The sequence below is a fragment of the Papio anubis genome, chromosome 5 (assembly GCF_008728515.1).
Source record: "Papio anubis isolate 15944 chromosome 5, Panubis1.0, whole genome shotgun sequence".
In the NCBI taxonomy this organism is placed as follows: Eukaryota; Metazoa; Chordata; class Mammalia; order Primates; family Cercopithecidae; genus Papio; species Papio anubis.
The window spans coordinates 73032495-73050944 of record NC_044980.1 but is presented as its reverse complement, the minus strand read 5'-3'; the positions used below and the strand labels follow the sequence as shown (position 1 = coordinate 73050944).

Here is an 18450-nt window from a genome sequence, read left to right as displayed (position 1 = left end):
TTTAATGAGATAACTCATGAGAAACAATTGGCGTGTAGGATGTGCACAACACATCTCAGCTATGATAATGCACAACAGGCCTGGAAAGGGAGGTTTTGCATTTGATAGGATGCAAAAATCCTATTGAAACTGCTCTATGAGTAGTTAGAGAAGAAGGTGTGGCTACTAGGAGTCAACAGAGGTTCCTGTGCAGTGGACAGTGGTAGCTTTTCGCTGTATATCATCTAACCCTCATTTTCTAATAGCATCTATTACTTTTTCTTTTGGGGGACCATACTCTTGGGTTGTAGGGGGAAAGAGTGCCCTTTCATTCTAGACCCAAATGGGTCAGATCCTCCCTTTCCTACCTAGCCATGGGTTGGGCACATGCCTTTGGCTTGGCCAGTTACACTCTTTGTCCTGGAGATTGTCTCTGTGTCTCTTAGTGGACTCCTATTAGGTAGATATTGGGTCCTCTGGATTGGTCATCTTTTCTCCCATTTTCTATCTCTCTATTTATTTTTGTTCAATTTTCTGGATAGTTATCCTACTTTATCTTCCAGAGTTTCTGTTGAATTTACTACTTCTGTTGTTATAACTCCATCTCCAATAATTCTATCATGTTTTCCTTTTTCTTTTCTTTTCTTTTCTTTTTTTTTTTGAGACAGAGTCTTGCTCTGTTTCCCAGGCTAGAGTGCAGTGGTGTGATCTCAGCTCACTGCAACCTCCGCCTCCTGGGTTCAAGCAGTTCTCCTGCCTCAGCCTCCCAGTAGCTGGGATTACAGGTGCGTGCCACCAGATCCAGCTAATTTTTGTATTTTTCATAGAGATGGGGTTTCACCATGTTTGCCAGGCTGGTCTTGAACTCCTGACGTCAGGCGATCCGCCCCACTCAGCCTCCCAAGTGCTGGGATTACAAGTGTGAGCCACCATGCCAGGCCTTGTTTCATGTTTTCTGATTATCCCCCATCCTCTTCTGTTTCTCTTTCATGGATGCGTATCTTTTCATATTTCATAGAGGATATTATTTATAGTGTTTTCTTTCATTTTGTTTTGAGGGATCCTCTGATCCCTTATAGTTTCCCTCTTTGTCCTCTGAGCTGCTTTTGTTCTGATTATTTGGTCTCTCACTTTTTAAAGTGAGGCACTAAAAAGTGAATGGAAATTTCCCTGGGCATTCCCACCCTATCACCCCACAATTGACAATCATCATCACATTGATTTCTGCCCTCCACATTTTTTCCTGAATGTTATTTTAACGCTTTTCATTATTTTATATATTCCATTAAGCTAATGACCATATTTACTTGTAATTTCCCAAATTTTTTTGGACTTTTTTTTTTTCCTGGCTCTGAGAGAAAAGTTTGCTATAAACATCTTTCTACATGTGGCTTTTATTTCTACCTAAATTATTTTCTTGGAATAAATTCGAGGAGTAGAATTACCAGGTCAAAAGCTTATGGGTGTTTTCATCAGTCTTTCCTGTGTGTTGCCAAATTTCTAATGGTAGTGGATACAGGTGCCATAGCAGCAGCAACAGGAGTACAACCCTCCCAGCAGTCTTTTTCTTTGAGACAGGGTCTTGCTCTGTTGCCCGGGCTGGAATGCAGTGATGTGATCATGGCTCACTGCAGCCTCGACTTTCCAGGCTTAAGTCATCCTCCCACCTCAGTCTCCTGAGTAGCTGTGACTACAGGTGTGCACTACTGTGCCTGGCTAATTTTTTTGCATTTTTTTTTTAGAAATGGGGTTTCATCATGTTGCCCAGGCTGGTCTTGAACTCCTGAGTTCAGAGATCCACCTGCCTTGGCCTTGCAAAGTGCTGGGATGACAGATGTCTGCCACTGCACCTGGCCAGCACTTGATTTTTGAGTCTTTTCTTTATAGTTGTTTGTTGTTATAAAGGTACAACATAACACCTTAACCTTATTCTTATTTGAATTTGTCTATCTTTGAGTATTGGTGTGGTTGAACATTCTTTCATCTAGAACTGGGAAAATTAGCTGGGCGCAGTGACTCATGCCTGTAATCCCAGCACTTTGGGAGGCTGAGATGGGTGGATTTCTTGAGGTCAGGAGTTCGATACCAGCCTGGCCAACACAGCGAAACCCCATCTCTACTAAAAATCCAAAAATTAGCTAGAAGTAGTGGTGCATATCTGTAATCCCAGCTACTTGGGAGGCTAAGGCAGGAGAATTACTTGAACCCAGGAGGCAGAGATTGCAGTGAGCCAAGATTGAGCCATTGCACTCTAGCCTGGGCGACAGAGGGAGACTCTATCTCAAAAAAAAAAAAAAAAAAAAAATAGGGAAAATCAAGCCTGGAGAAAGTCTGTTAGATATAAAAAAGTTCGTAAGAGAATTTCCAAATAGAAATAACAGCAACATTATTTTGTGTTAGCTGTGATTCTTAACCTGGGGTCCAAGGGCTCGGTGGGTTGACTCCCTGAAATAATATGCAGAGTTTTGTGACCATATGCACATTAGCATGGAGAGGGTCCTTGGCATTCATCACAATTTCACAAGGATCTGGACCTAAGAAGGCTCACTTACAAGATGGAAGATTTCTGCCCCAAGTAGAAAAAAGGCAACAGAGGAAAGCTCTTGAAGGCCACTTTCTGTTTGAAATCGCATCCCGCCACTTGCTAGCTCTGTGATCTTGAGCTAATTATTTACTTCTCTGTGCTGCAAGTTTCCTTGCCTGTCAGGTTAGGTGGAGGTAATAACAATAGCATCTATTTCATAGGATTGTTGTGATTAAATGAGTTGACCCAGGTCGAGCACTTTTAATTTAATTTGTATTTTTAAAGGAGTTGAGTTCTTGTTCTGTGGCCCAGGCTGGAGCGCAGTGGCATGATCATAGCTCACCGCAGTCTTGAACTCCTGGGCTCAAGGAATCCTCTTGCCTCAGCCTTCCAAGTAGTCGGGACCACAGGTGCACACCACCACACCTGGCTAGTTAAATTACTTTTAATAGAGCCTGGCACATAGCAAATGTTTAATAAATGATGTTTACTGTTAAGAATTATTAATAACTGGAGCCTTCCAACAATAGCATAGGCGACATCATACAGCAGTGAGTTCCCTGTCACTTGAGGTGTTCATGAAGAAGATAACAGCTGTCAGGCAGGCTCTTGAGGGGATCCCTGAGTTGGGAGGGAAGAGGAATCTGGCATTCTGAGTTTCTGTGAATTAAATTTTCCTGTTGGGCATGTGGCAAATGGTGAGACTAGCAGTTCTCAAGAAGCCAACAGGCCTCCAGCAGGAGTGACAGCTGCGCCTGCTAATATGGAAATGTACTTCTGAGCAGGCAGCCTGTTTCAAGAGCATGTTCCTGGCCCGTTCTCCTGAGGCTGCAGGAGAATAGTTTTTGTTTTTGTTTTTGTTTTTTTCTTTTGAGTCAGAGCCTTGCTCTGTTGCCCAGGCTGGAGTGCAATGGTGCGATCTCGGCTTACCGCAACCTCCGCCTCCCAGGTGCGATCTCGGCTTACCGCAACCTCCGCCTCCCAGGTTCAAGCGATTCTCCTGCCTCAGCCTCCTGAGTAGCTGGGATTACAGACGTGCACCACCATGCCTGGCTAATTTTTTAAATTGTTAGTAGAGACGGGATTTCACCGTGTTGGCGAAGCTGGTCTGGAACTCCTGACCTTGTGATCTGCCCACCTCAGCCTCCCAAAGTCCTGGGATTACAGGCATGAGCCACTGTGCTTGGCCTGAAGAATAGTTTGAAAAAACCAAGTGCAGTTTCTTCACCACTCTGTGCAGAGAGACTAGGAGTGGGGAAATCATTCTTGGTGCAAACAAGATAACAGAGCAGGGGTTGGGGGCAGGGTGTATGGCGCAGGGGCAGAGTATGAGCTCCCAGTAGCTTTGTTGACTAACATATTTACTGAGCACTTACCAAAGGCTGTGGGCTGGGTGTGATTGCGGGTGGTGAGTGGGGTTAAAAATACAAATTAGATCCAGTATCAGTGTCTCCTCATTTTTCTAGTTTTCATTGTCCTTACTGGATTTCTAGGCTATTCTTGGAAGGGCAGTAAAGCTCAGCTGAGTGGCTGAGTGATATGATTGTCTTTGGGTAGTGGGCTCAGAGAAGAGTTGGAAATTTCTTTTTTTAATTAAGATAGGGTGACTCAGCCTGTCACCCAGGCTGGAGTACAGTGGTGCCATCATGGCTCACTGTAGTCTTGAACTTCTAGGTTCAAGTGATCATCCCACCTCAGTCTCCCAAGTAGCTGGAACTACAGGTGTGCACCACCACACTCAGCTAAGTCGTTATTTTTGTAGAGATGCGGTCTCCCTATGTTAACCAGGCTGATCTCAAACTCCTGGCCTCAAGTGATCCACCTTGGCCTCCCAAAGTGCTGGGATTACAGGTGTGAGCCACTGCACCCCGCCAGAAATTTCTACATATACGTCTGTGTGCATGCTTTTGAGCACAGGGTATGCCTTCAAACTTAATATTCCCTAATTTTGGAGTAAGTAAAATCTGAGTGCTGAGGAAGGTTTGCCTCTGGTCAGCTCCCCCAGAAGCAGACCCTGAGATAAGGATGAGTGAACCCTCTTTATTTGGGAGGTGAAGCACCCCTAGACTGGGGAGGGAGGAGGGGGCCATTACCACTGAGGGCAGCTGGAGCCTAATCATGCGGGAACAATGCAGGGCACATTCCTCAGAGGGGCTGAGGCTTTTCACACCCACTCCCTTCATCTCATTGGAGCCCATTCCTTAGGTCTCCTAAATCCCCCGCACCTCTAACATAGGCAGAAAAAGCAGCTTCTGCACCAGAGGAAGCCCAGAAACAAAGAACTACAGGTGCTGGTGCTTTGACATCCGTGAATGACAAAGTGGAAAGAGAAATGGGCAGGCCACCAAAGCATCTGCCACAGTGTTTCCAGCAGGGACGAAACTCCCTCGGTGTGAGTGGGGCCGGGTGTGCATGGGGAAGAAAGATGGATTCCATCGAGCTCTTTCTCAAGCCTGGTCCTCTGTAAAAGGTTGTCGGTCTACGTACTTCATAGAGGCAACTGGCCAAGAAGGCACAGGTGGGATGAAATCAGCCTGGGTTCCACCAGTAAGCACCATATGGGTTCCGGGCACTCGGAATAGACTTAGGTTTTAACACCAAGGGAAGAGGGAGGTGTGAAGTCTGATGGGTGAGAGGAAGGTGAAGAGGAGGGAAGCTGGGGCCTGAGAAAGCCGAGGTCATACCTGCCTTCCACTGTTGAGTCTCTGCTCATCAAAACCAGAAGTGGGATGGCCTCCCAGGAGACCTCTGAAATTTCATCATGTACATTCTATCAGCGCATTTTCTTTTTCTTCTTTCTTCTTTTTTTATTTTTTGAGACAGAGTCTTACTCTGTCACCCAGGCTGGAGTGCAGTAGCACCATCGTAGCTCACTGCAGCCTCAACCTCCAGGGCTTAAGCTATCCTCCCACCTCGGGCTCCCAAGTAGCTTGGACGACAAGCGCATACCACCACATCCAGCTAATTTTAGTATTTTTTGAAGAAATGGGGTTTTACCATGTTGCCCAGGCTGGTCTCAAACTCCTGAGCTCAAGCGATCCACCTGCCTCGACCTCCCAAAATGCTGGGGTTACAGGCGTGAGCTACGGCAATCTGGCACTGCTGTTTCTTTGCATCCTCTAGAGAGAAACCCCCTTTTGGACTTTACCCCTGACCTGGCCTACCCGAGGCAGTTCTCATAGCAGGAAAATGAGAACCATGAGTCTGTAGCCCCAAAACCTGGGATCTGGCCTCAGTTTTGCTCCTAACTAGCCATGTAACCCTGACAAATCACAGAGGCGACTGGGCCTCAGTTTTTCCAACTGGAAAACGAAAAGGCCAAAATAAAAAGCTTCCTGATGACTCTTTAGATGTAAGATTTGGTGAGTCTGTGGTTCTGGATACATGACTTTATAAACACTTCCCCATCCTGAATTTCTTTTGCATTAAGGAGGATTAAATTTAGCTGGAAGTAACAGTAAAGCCCCAAGAACAGATGTAGATTTTTCATGTCCACAAAGTCCAGTGATAGAAATTTTATGGTAAGTTACTGGAATGTTACTCCACGGTGTCAGTTCTATCTTGTTCTCTGCGATGACACTTCTATTCCCAAGGCTTTCTCATCAACTCAGGACAGCCTCTGGAGCTTCAGCCATTATATACATATTCCAACCTAGGAGGAGGGAAAAGAGGACGAATAAGAAATACTAACCATCTGGCCGGGCACGGTGGCTCACGCCTGTAATCCCAGCACTTTGGGAGGCCGAGGCAGGCGGATCATGAGGTCAAGAGACCGAGACCATCCTGGCCAACATGGTGAAACATAGCCAACATAGCCAGGTGTGGTGGTGCATGCCTATAATCCCAGCTACTCGGGAGGCTGAGGCAGGAGAATCACTTGAACCCGGGAGGCGGAGGTTGCAGTAAGCCAAGACTGCACCACTGCACCCCAGCCTGGCGACAGAGGGAGAATCCATCTTTAAAAAAAAAAAAAAAAAAAAGTAGCCATCTTTAGAAGAAGATTCCCAGAAGCTACCATGAACTTTTTTGCTTATATCCCACTGATCAGAACTTGATGGCCACAACTAACCTGAGAAGTGTAATCTTTTATTCTGGGCATCTGGGTTCCTGCAAAAATTTGGGGCACTATGACTATGAAAGAAGGGTAGAGGCCAGGCGCGGTGGCTCAAGCCTGTAATCCCAGCACTTTGGGAGGCCGAGACGGGCGGATCACAAGGTCAGGAGATCGAGACCATCCTGGCTAACACAGTGAAACCCCGTCTCTACTAAAAAAAATACAAAAAACTAGCCAGGCGAGGTGGCGGGTGCCTGTAGTCCCAGCTACTTGGGAGGCTGAGGCAGGAGAATGGCGTGAACCCGGGAGGGGGAGCTTGCAGTGAGCTGAGATCCGGCCACTGCACTCCAGCCTGGGTGACAGAGCGAGACTCCATCTCAAAAAGAAAAAAAAAGAAAAAAAAAAGGGTAGAGCAGGTATTGGGGGTGACTGCCTCATCTTCAGTTTCTCCAGGTTTGAGACTCACCAAATAATCCACTTCAGGTAGACTCTGTCCCTTGTCATGTGTCCAGTCCCAGGGGTCTTCACTTTGAGTTTGGCTCCTCCAGCTCTGCAGGCATTTTGTGGTTATTGGCCTCAACTTTTAGGCCCCTGTTTCCCACTATTTTCTCATTAGTGATGCGTGTGATGACCTAGCACCTCAATTATTCTTTGCACTTTGTAAGCCCAAGGCATCCTTCAGTTGTTGGAGATTGGGGACTGATGTTTTGGGGTCCCCAACACCACTACATTTAAGTGGCTGGCTAGAAAGTTTCATCGGAAGCTTTCTAGACAGGGGTGTTTAGAACGAGGCTCTCTTCGGACCCAGGTAAAAACTCTCTGAATTAAGTAAGTTTGGGTTCTTCCAATAAACAAATGCCCTCTAAATAGAGAGAGAGAATCTAGTGATTGGCTGAAGCATAACTCAGCATCTACTTATGCTCACAGTTATACTTTATTACAGTGAAAGGATACAAGGCAAAATCAGCAAAAAAAAAAAAAAAAAAAAGGTATATGGGGCCCAGTCCAGAGAAAACCAGGGGGCAAGCTACCAAGAGTCCTCTCCAGGTGGAAGTCACATAATATGTTCTTAATTTCCCCAGCAATGAGTTGTGACAAAGCATATGAAATGTTGGCCACAAGGGAAGCTCATTAGAAACGCAGCTCCCAGGGTTTTTATTAGGGTCTGGTCCCATAGGCACCTTCTCCCTACCACGTACCAAAATTCCACCTCCCAGAAAGAAAGCAGATGCTCGGCATAAACCACACTGTACAGTCAAGACACAGTGAACCACTCTTATCAGGTTCAGAAATCATGGGAACACTCTGGAAAACCAAGTGTGCAGATATCAGCCAAGGGCCAACTTTGCAATTAGGCCTTTCTAACTAAGGATCACCAGCCATCTCGGGCCTGCTGTTAGCTCTTCTCTGCATACCCGATGAATGTGTGCTGTAGCTATAAAAGAATTTCAGATTTTGGAGCCAGAGTCAGTGATGCTCGGTTTGAATCTCTCTCCATCTATTGATAAGGTAGATGTCCTCTACCCGAGACCTCAGCTCCTGTCGGCTGGCCCTCACTGCACCCCTATCCTCTCCAGGCAACGGTGACAACCCCTAACAGGTTGTCAGCCAGAATGTTCCCAGACTGAACCAAGGATTGGGCTGCTTGTTCTCACAGCCCAGTAACGAGATGCAGATAAACCGGGAAAGAAGAGAGTTTATTTCTGTAACCGGGTACAGGAAGAAGGCCAGGAAGATATCACAGACCATCTCAAATTTACAAAGTTTTCCAGTGCTTATATACCTTTGAAGCTCTATGTCTATGTGTTAAGTGTGCATTCATCAAAAGACACAGTGATTGATTCCCTCTAATCCATAACTAAGGTCTGAGTCCTGGAGACCTTCCTCCGGAGCCTCAGTAAGTTTACTTAATCTAGATGGGTCCAGATGCTGGAGGTGATTACCCTTATCTTGTCTCCTGCTGAGTTATGGAGGTCTGGGGAGTTCTTTGCTGACCCCCAATAAAACGTGTTTAATCCTAAACGTGGTTACAAGGAATGTAAGAATTTCTTTGTTATTTTATCATGCTTCCAGGCCCAGGAAAGGCCTAGGCAAGACTCTTGGTGGGCTTTTGTTACATTCCAGCCTTTGTGTAAGGGCACTGGCTCTTGCAGCCTTTAATATTGAATCTAAGTACTCAGGCAGTGCTGAAACAGTTGTCATGGAGGCCTGCCTGTTTAGCTGTTAGTAAGACCCAACCTGCCACAAGAGGGGTTGAGTCCCAACCTTCTCCATATCCCCTGCAGGCCGCACAGAGCGCCTGGGAAATCCCAAGTATGGAGTCTCATACAGGGCCAGGTATAAACTTACATGTGTGGACACTGTGGTGCATGGAGAACACAGGCCCTTTTCAAGGTTTTGTAAAAACACTCAAATTTTAAATATTTGCTCAAGTTAGCAAATAGAAAACCCAACAACCACCACCGAAACACTATGTGGGTCAAAGAATTTTTGACTCAAGTAATTTAGGTCATGCAAACTGTCCTGGGCCAGGAAGCTGCCTGCCCCTGCTCCCTGGAAGGTTTTCCCTGGCAGGGATGTTTAGGATGAGGCTCCCTTGAGACCCGCTAAAACCTCTCAGGATTAAGTCTGGGTTCTTACAACAAACAAATATCCTCTAAATAGAGCAAGAGAATCTAGTGGTTGGCTTTGAGGTGCAGTTAATTTTTTTGTTTTTTGAAACAGAATCCCCCTCTGCTGCCCAGGCTGGAGTGCAGTGGCACAATCTTACTGCAACCTCTGCATCTGAGGTTCAAGTGATTCTCCTGTCTCAGCTTCCCACGTAGCAGAAACTACAGGTGTGTGCCACCACACGTGGCTAATTTTTGTACTTTTAGTAGAGATGGGTTTTGCCATGTTGCCCAGGCTGGTCTCAAACTCCTAACCTCAAGTGATCTGCCTGCCCCCACCTCTTAAAGTGTTGGGATTACAGGCGTGAGCCACTGCGCCCAGCCAGGTTCATTTACTTCTAAACTACACTGTACTTTTGCAGTTATGATCAGTATTATTAATCGGATGACAAAGGCTTTCAGTCATACAGTGGCCTGGACTAAAATGGACTGGCTTTGTGTACTTTTAAAATCCCTCCCAGTACCTAGCACAGGGCCTGGTATATAGTAATTGCTCAGTGTGTGTCTGAAGAATGAGTGAATGATGAGTGGATCGATGAAGAATGGCTCTTTGCTTAGCTCATGGAGAAGACTCGATCCTGTGAATTTAGGCTGAGGGAATACCTAAAAGAAGCTGAGGCTTCAGTGTTCATTCAGAGACTAATTCGCAATAACTCAAATTTAGGTGGTGGTTTCTTTCCTATGTGGTGGTTGTTGCTTTTTGTTGAGGTTTGTTTTGATAAATAAGAGTTCTTTTTTTAAAGACAGGGTCTTGCTCTGTCACCCAGGCTGAAGTGCAGTGGTGCAATCATAGCTCACTGCAGCCCGTCCACTCAGGCTCAAGTGATCCTCCCACCTCAGCCTCCCAAGTAGCTGGGACTACAGCGCACCCCACCATGCCTGACTAATTATTAAAACATTCTCAGTAGGGTGGTCTCACTATGTTGCCCAGGCTGGTCTCAAATTCCTGAGCTGAAGGATCGTCCTGCCTCAGCTTCCCAAAGTGCTGAGTTTTCTGGGGTGAGACACCACTCCTGGCCAATGAAAGTGTTCTTAAGCCCTGAACTATTAGCATATAGCATAGTGCTAGGAGCAGAGTTTAAAAAATTGTAGTTGTTGTTGTTATTCTTTTTTTTGAAACAGATACTTGCTCTATCACCCAGGCTGGAGTGCAGTGGCGTGGTCTCAGCTCACTGCAACCTTCGCCCCCACAAGTTCACGCCATTCTCCTGCCTCAGCCTCCCGAGTAGCTGGAACTACAGGCGCCCGCCACCACGCCCGGCTAGTTTTTGAATTTTTAGTAGGGATGGGGTTTCACCATGTTGGCCAGGATGATCTCGGTCTCCGGACCTCATGATCCACCCGCCTCGGCCTCCCAAACTGCTGGGATAACAGGTGTTTGTTATCCTACTTTTAATGAAATTTAGTCATCTTTTAGCGAAAAAAGTGGCTGGTTTAGGGGTTATTTTTAGAGGATTGCTGCCCCCTAGTGGATGATATGAAAGAGACAAGGGTTTGAGGCCTCTTGGCCTCTCCAATTCCACAAATTTGTACTTTATTGAGGGGTGGAGGGTGAGATAAACATGGCACGGTCCTCATCCTCCAGGAGCCTATAGAAAGCCTATAGAAAGGGCTACTGGGACTTTGGAGATGTTAGTTCTTAAGCCCTGATCCTCAGAATTCTGGTAGGAGGGGTAGGAGTGGGATGGAATTGTTGTGAGGAAAACTCCTTAAAAATATGCTAATGGAGAAAACTTTCCATTCAAATCTTCCTTCCATAAATTTTTCTTAGACATTAGATATCTGCTACTGTTTACTCTAGTAGGTGCTACAAAATAAATAACTAATGAACAACTATTTAGTAAATACCCCCAATGCGGCAGCACATACTCACACTTAGTTGGACGCTTGTGAACATATATGTTCACAGCAGTGAAATTCTATTGTGCTTTGCAGTGTGTAAATTTAATGTTACTCAACAAGTTAAACTTAACGAAAGGGAGATTTGTGCTGAATCACAGCTTGGATAATGAATAAAGGCAAACCTTCCCGCCAGCCCCAGTGTATCCTAAGCTGTGACTTCCTAGGTGGTCTCCTCCGGGCCAGCATGGGAACTGCGCTCAGCCACCCGTCTGCCTGGAGCCCTCAGCTCATGGGCTATTTGTGGAATTTCTAGGGTGAGTGATCTGGCCTGGTTTAAACACAGGCATCTTTTACTTTTAGGGACAAATCTAAACAGTAGGAGGCCAGGTGTGGTGTGGTTCATGCCTGTAATCCCAGCACTTTGGGAGGCTGAGATGGGAGGATTGCTTGAGCCCAGGAGTGTGAGACCAGCCTGGGCAACATAGTGAGACCTCATTTCTAAAAAAGAATTTTTCTAAATTAGCTATTGAAGTTGTTCACAATATGTTGTGGTAGCACTTTGAGATATTGACCCATTTCCTTTTCATATTTCCCTTTGCACCTGTCCTCCCATTCAGGCAGAGTGGACTCTGGGCCCACTATATCAGTGAGGCTGTGGTGGTGTGAGTCAGAGCCAGCTTGCAAACAGTTCTAGTTTTTGTGTACCCTAGAGCTAAGCCCATAGTTGAATTCTAGGGTTTTTGGGAGTGTCTTAGTCCATTTTGTGTTGGTATAACAGAATACGACAGACTGGGTGACTTACAAAGAAAGAAAATTTATTTTACACGGGAGGTTGGGAAGTCTGAGATAGATCAAGGTGCCGGTATCTGGCAAAGACCTTTGTGCTGTGTCCTCCCCTGGTGGGAGATGGAGGGGCAGAGAGCATAAGAGAGCAAAAAATGCAACTCACAGCCTCAAGCACTTTTATAACTGACATTAATCCATTCACAAGGGCTCTGCCCTCATGAATTAAACACCTCCCATTAGGCCTTATTTTTCAAAAGTGTTGTATTATGGATTCAGTTTCCAACACATGAGCTTCAGGGGTCACATTCAAGTCATAGCAGGGCGTAAGTGAAGGAACACTGGGAATGGAGAAGATTTCCTGGCCAAAAGCAAGAGGGAGAATGAGGCTTCTCTCCTCATATTTGAGAAGGATTCTCCCATACTGAGAGGGAAGGAAGGGAGGCCTGTGGGGGCTTTCTGCAGTCCATAGGTGAGGGCCAGTAAAGGAATGGCTGCAAAGGTTCACACAGATTTGAGGTCCCCAGTGTGGTCTGTTAACTCTAACAGAGTTTGGGGGGTGGGTGCTGACTATGGTCACGTTGGAAGGAATCTGTGTGGATAGATGTCCTCCTCCCCAAACACCTTGGTACTGAGAAGACATCCTAGAGTCTTGATTCTGGAAAAAGAATGGGAACCCCAAGAAAGACTAAGGTTTTGTTTCTCTTGAGTTTGGCACAATAAGTTCTCAGAAGAAAAACAAGGTGAAATTTGGGAAAGAAAGTTGTTTTTTCTGTAGGACCTTAGTTGAAGGCGTGATGCATGTCCACTCCATAGCTGAGAAAGTAGACAATGTGAGGAAAATACTTTTCACTCTTTCATGATGAGCCAAGGAAATAAGCTAAAGTTACTTTTCAATCAGGTGGCGCAGCCAGAATAGGAGAGCTTTCATTGTGGAGGCCTCATTCATCCCAGCCCTCCAGATAAGCAGACATGTTTAGGCACCCTTAAAATTTTTAATGTAGCAGGGAGAAGAGAGAGGTGCTCCTTGCCGCATTGCCACACCAGGGCTCCAAGTTGGGGCTAGTGCATACTTCAGGCCATGTGTCCTGGCAAATGAGGGGTTTGAGAGCTGACAGCAGGATAGCTCAGGCCCCCAGCGATGCTGCAGCCAGCTGCTTGGTGATGCCCTGGAGCCGGGGAGAGCTGAATCAAGGTCCTTTATCCCTCTGTGCAGTGACAGTCCCCGGTGTAGAAAAGGGCAGTGCTCTGGAATGATTGTTAGCCCCTTATTTGGAATTGAGGATGCATTTCCCCAGATCTTCACCCCTTAATTAAAAAAAAATCAGTGCTGACTGTCACTGTGCTGGCTTTTATTGATTTTGTTATTTGCTTATAAGAGTAGCTTTTGTACACAGAAAACACAATTTATGGTGACTGGTTTTTAAAATTAATGTTTGATTAAAGTTACAAATTGCAAAACCTTAAGTATAGAAGTTCAACTTAAAAATCTTATTACTCTACTATATTCTATAAATATACAAATCTATTACTTTATAGCAAAATTTATAATTACTTGTAAGCTTTTGATTAATGTCTAGTGCCATTTGTAAACTTAATTAAATTTCTTTAAATGCCCTAAATTCCATTTATAAATTTAATATATTTATAACACAATATACTATGCTAATTTATAACACATTATAAACAATAAATTTAAATTGCATTTATAAAGTTTATTATTTTTATGTCACTTGTGTGACAAAACCTGCCTACGCACTTAAATAACTCTTGTAAATTAAAAAAATTTATGTAGTGGATTATAAATTATTTGAACCACCTCAATATCATTTACGTATTCAACGAAATTCTCCCTACCTTCTGATTTAAAATCACAAGTCTGAAATCAAATACTCAACTACAGACAATCCCCAACTTATAATGGTTTGACTTAAGATATTTTTGACTTTATAATGGACTTATCAAGATATTAAATGCATTTTCACTTACGATATTTCTGACTTGCCGTGGGTTCATCCAAGGATGTAACTACGTGGTAAGTCAAGGAGCATCTGTATGCATTTTAAACTAGAATCCCATGTTGAATTTATTGCATTCTCTATGCCAAATTCTCTTAGATATTTCCTGTACTTCACCACATATTCAAACATAATTCCCAAGCACCACACAAAAATATTAGGATGATGGGTCCAATTGACTTCAGCATCTCTGTACTTAGTTCTACAATTGTAGAATTATTTCTCAGGAATAAAAGACCCTTCTCCACTAAGGAAACTCTACTGCCTCAGGAAATTTGGGGTGCATGTCAGTTGACTGAGGTTGTTTGTTAGCCAGTGATTTGGGTGAGGTGGTAAAATGTAGAGCTTGCAGGAGGCTTTCCTTATGCCCGAAGGAAAGGTTGTCTTTTACAGAAAACACAATTTATGGTGACTTTGGTTTTAAAATTAATATTCTATTAAAGTTACAAATTACAAAACCTTAAGTTAAAAAATTCAACTTAAAAATCGTATTACTTTACTATATTCTATAAATATGCAAATCTACTTATTACTCTATAGCAAAATATATAATCACTTTTAGGCCTTTGATTAATGTTTAGTCCCATTTGCAAACTTAGTTAATTAAATTTCCTTAAACACTCTAAATCCCATTTATAAATGTAATATATTAATTTATGACATAATATACTATGCTAATTTGTAACATTAAAAATATATTTAAATTTCATTTATTAATTTTTTTTGTCATTTGATGAAAACTACCTATGTGCTTATATAATTTGTAAATTTAAAAAATTTATATAATGGATGAGAAATTATCTTAATCACCTCAATATTTGCATATTTAACCACATTCTCCTACCTTCTGACTTAAAAATCACAAGTCTAAAATCAAATACTCTCTTTGGGAGGCCAAGGCAGGAGGATCATTTGTGCCCAGGAGTTTGAGACCAGCCTGGGCAACACAGTAAGACCCCATCTTTACAAAAAAAATACAAAAAATTAGGTGGGTGTGGTGGCACGTGCCTGTACTCTTAGCTTCTTGGAAGGCTGAGGTGGGAGGACTACTTGAGCCCAGGAGGTTGAGGCTGCAGTGAGCCAAGACTGCACCACTGCACTGCAGCCTGAGCAACAGTGAGATCCTGTCTCAATAATAATAATAATGATGATGATGACGATAAACCAGATATTCAGCTATAAACAACTCCCAACTAATGATGGTTTGACTTACGATTTTTATCAAAACATAACCCTATTTAAATTGAGGAGTATCTGGACTTAATGATGGATGACTTAAACTTTTGACTTGGCTTTATTGGAGTACTAAATGCACTTTGGACTTAAGATATGTTCAACTTATGGATTTATTAGGACAAAACCCCATTTTAAGGTGAGGAGCATCTGTCTGCATTTTAAGCTGGAATCACAAGTTCAATTTATTGCATTCTCTAATTATGCCAAATTCTCTTAGATATTTCAAGTGTGTTGCCACATACTCAAACATAATTCCCCAACACCACACAAAAATATTGGGATGATGGGTCCAATTGACTTCAGCATCTCTGTACTTAATTCTAAAGTACTAGAATTATTTCTCTGGAATAAAACACCCTCACCCACTGTGGAAACTATACTGCCCCAGGGAATTTGGGGTGAGTGTCTGTCACCTGAGGTTGCCTATGACCAAATTGGGTGGGGCTGTAAGATGCGGAGCTGTGGACACTGCAGGGGGTTTCTTCATGCCACTGAAAGGTTGAGCCACCCTTTACAGTCCCGATGTTACTGGGGACCCCAGGCGTGTATCCCAAGCAGGGGTACCCCACCTCTCACCCCTAGATTCATGCTGTACATTATCTATTTTCCCACAGCCTCGCTTCTGGACCAGATTCTTTTTTGCTGCTTGAGTCTGTTCCCAGTTGTCTTCTAGCCTAGGCCATAAAAAATGCCTACAAATATTTCAGTAGAAGGTGGCTGGACTCGATATCCTCCTCATTCTCTTTAACTCTATAGCCTGTCTCCAAAATTAACCTAAGGATAATCACCATAATACTTCTGGAGCCTAGGACTGACAACCTGGATGGGGAGAAGGAAGAGCTTTTTTTTTTTTTTTCCTTTTTCTTGGGTGTAGGCAAAAAGGGCTGCACCTCCCTTTGTGCACCTGCTCCCATGCCCCCAGGCCTCCTCTGGCTGCCCCTAGTGTCCTCATCCTGCCCCCAGAGATCTCCCACACTTCCCATGGGATTCTACTCAGCCATGGTCTTTTCCCCACAGTGACAATGCCTCTTTTCTTTCCCAGTCACGCCTCCCATTCCCCTAGTACTTAAAAAAAAAAAAAAAAAAAAAAAGACAGGATCTTGCTATGTTGCCCATGCTGGACTTGAACTCCTGGGCTCAAGTAATCCTCCCCATTCAGCCTCCCAGGTAGCTAGGACCACAGGCATGCACCACCATGCCCAACTCCTCAGTCTTCTCGATCTCCATGAGAAGTCAGGAGGTGAATGGGCAGTGGAATGAATTCATACTAGTTGGTGAGAGACTGATGGCCACTCAGTCCTAGAGGTGTAAGATTCAAATGAGGCTCTTACTAACCTAATGGAACTGTAATAGGAATTTGAGTCATTGTGCTAAGGTTGAGTATAACAAGTATTCAAAAAGCCCAGGGAGTTACTGGGGGGAGAGGGGGAGAGCATACCACACCTGCTAACTCACCCTCTAAGTCTCCAATTGGCTAGTTTCTCTCGAGTGCTTCCTGATTTTTACTTTTTTTTTTTTTCCTTCAGACAGGTCTTGTTCTGTCACCCAGGCTGGAGTGCAGTGGCATGATCTCAGCTGACTGCAACCTCTGCCTCCTGGGTTCAAGAGACTCTTGTGCCTCAGCCCCCTGAGGAGCTGGGATTACAGGCATAAGCCACTGCACCTGGCCTAATTTTTGTATTTTTAGTAGAGATGGGGTTTTACTATGTTGGCCAGGCTGGTCCCAAACTCCTGACCTCAAGTGATCCTCCCGCCTAGGCCTCCCAAAGTGCTGGGATTACAGGTGTGAGCCACAGCACCCCGTCCATTTTCACTTTTCTTACTTCATTTCTTATGCAAGGTATTTTCTGAAAGCCTCACATTTTCTATATCAGCTTCAAAAAAAATAAGGAGGGCCAACTAGGAATAGGATAAGGTAGAATAATCACTTGTGTGCTGATAAATGTTTAACCACCAGTTCTCTGGAGCCCTGATTTGTAGTGTTTGCCAGTTTCTGTGTAAATACTCCCACCATGGCCAATTTGAAACTACCAACAGTTTTACTGGCTCACAATATTCCTAAAACTTGAATAATTGGCTCTTATGAGCTGGTAGGAGCTGGCTTCAGCACACTGCTGGATCTACATGCATCTTTGTTTCTTGTTTTGCATAAAAAGTTTTGTCTTCCCAAAAATGAAATAAGCTCCCTAAGGGATGAAATTATGTTCTAGATCTCCTGTGGGCCCATGGTTTCTAAAACAATTATAGACACAAAAGATTTAACCAAGAGAGTCTGTTTCCTGTGGACATACTGTGTTCTTGGGGCTTGCACAGCTGACAGCAGGGAGGCTGCCCCAGGGGTGGGCATGGCGTGGGTTGCCTCCTCCTTCCACCAGCCTCAGGGAGAATATAGGAGCCATAGGACACTCACTCTTGTTGCCCAGGCTGGAGTACAGTGGTACCATCTCAGCTCACTGCAGCCTCTGCCTCCCGGGCTCAAGCGATTCTCCCACCTCAGCCTCCCAAATAGCTGGGACTACAGGCAAGTGGCACCACAACCGCCTAATTTTTGTATTTTTAGTAGAGACAGGTTTCGCCATGTTGGCCAGGCTGGTCTTGAACTCATGGCCTCAGGTGATCTGCCTGCCTTGACCTCCCAAAGTGCTAGGGACCACAGGCAAGCACCACCACACGCGGCCCCATTGGAGTTTTTGATGTAGGAGATCAGATGTCCTGGATTACAAGGCAACACACATCTCCAGTCTGTACACGAGAGGAGGATGTCCAGAAATCCTCCAGGTCTCATGCATGCACCGTTGTATTTTCTCACTCTTAGTCATGGTAAAACTGTGGTGTTTTTTCTTCATAAATGATTTAATATATCTCTACGAATTCTGGGATAAGAAAATTTATAACCACACAGCAAATTCTTTGAAACTAAATTTCTAGAGAATTTATACAAATTTTCTTGTATCTTTGACTTACAACTGAGATACAAGAAAGGCTAGTGTACAAATTAGGCAAGTTTCTGCCCTGTACATCCAGCTACTGGTACCATAAATAGGATATGTTGTGACTTTTTGAGTTGAGGAGGGCTTTTATGATCATATACACTCTACTGTCCTTTCACTTAAGAGGCATTCATTCATTCATTCTTCGTTTATTCAGCAAACATTTATTGGCTATATACTACATTCCAGGTACTGTGGGGATATTGATTGTAATGACATGCTCCTTTATTGTCAATATGCTTACGATCCACTAGGGGGAGCCAAATATATAAATAAGCTTAAGAATGACGTTGAAGGGGCCAGAATGGAAGTCTGGAAGGTGTGGGATGGGTGGAGAGCATCAGAAAGAATTGGG

The 18450-nt window shown here is 44.2% G+C and overlaps 1 long non-coding RNA gene across 1 annotated transcript; it reads right to left on the bottom strand.

Moving 5' to 3' along the window:
* Positions 1-5985: 5985 nt before the first annotated feature.
* On the bottom strand, positions 5986-7510 carry LOC108586576. Its single transcript, XR_001904083.3, has 2 exons — positions 7024-7510; positions 5986-6155 (listed from the first exon to the last, which is right to left on the bottom strand). It is a non-coding gene; the product is annotated as an uncharacterized LOC108586576 (long non-coding RNA).
* Positions 7511-18450: the final 10940 nt, after the last annotated feature.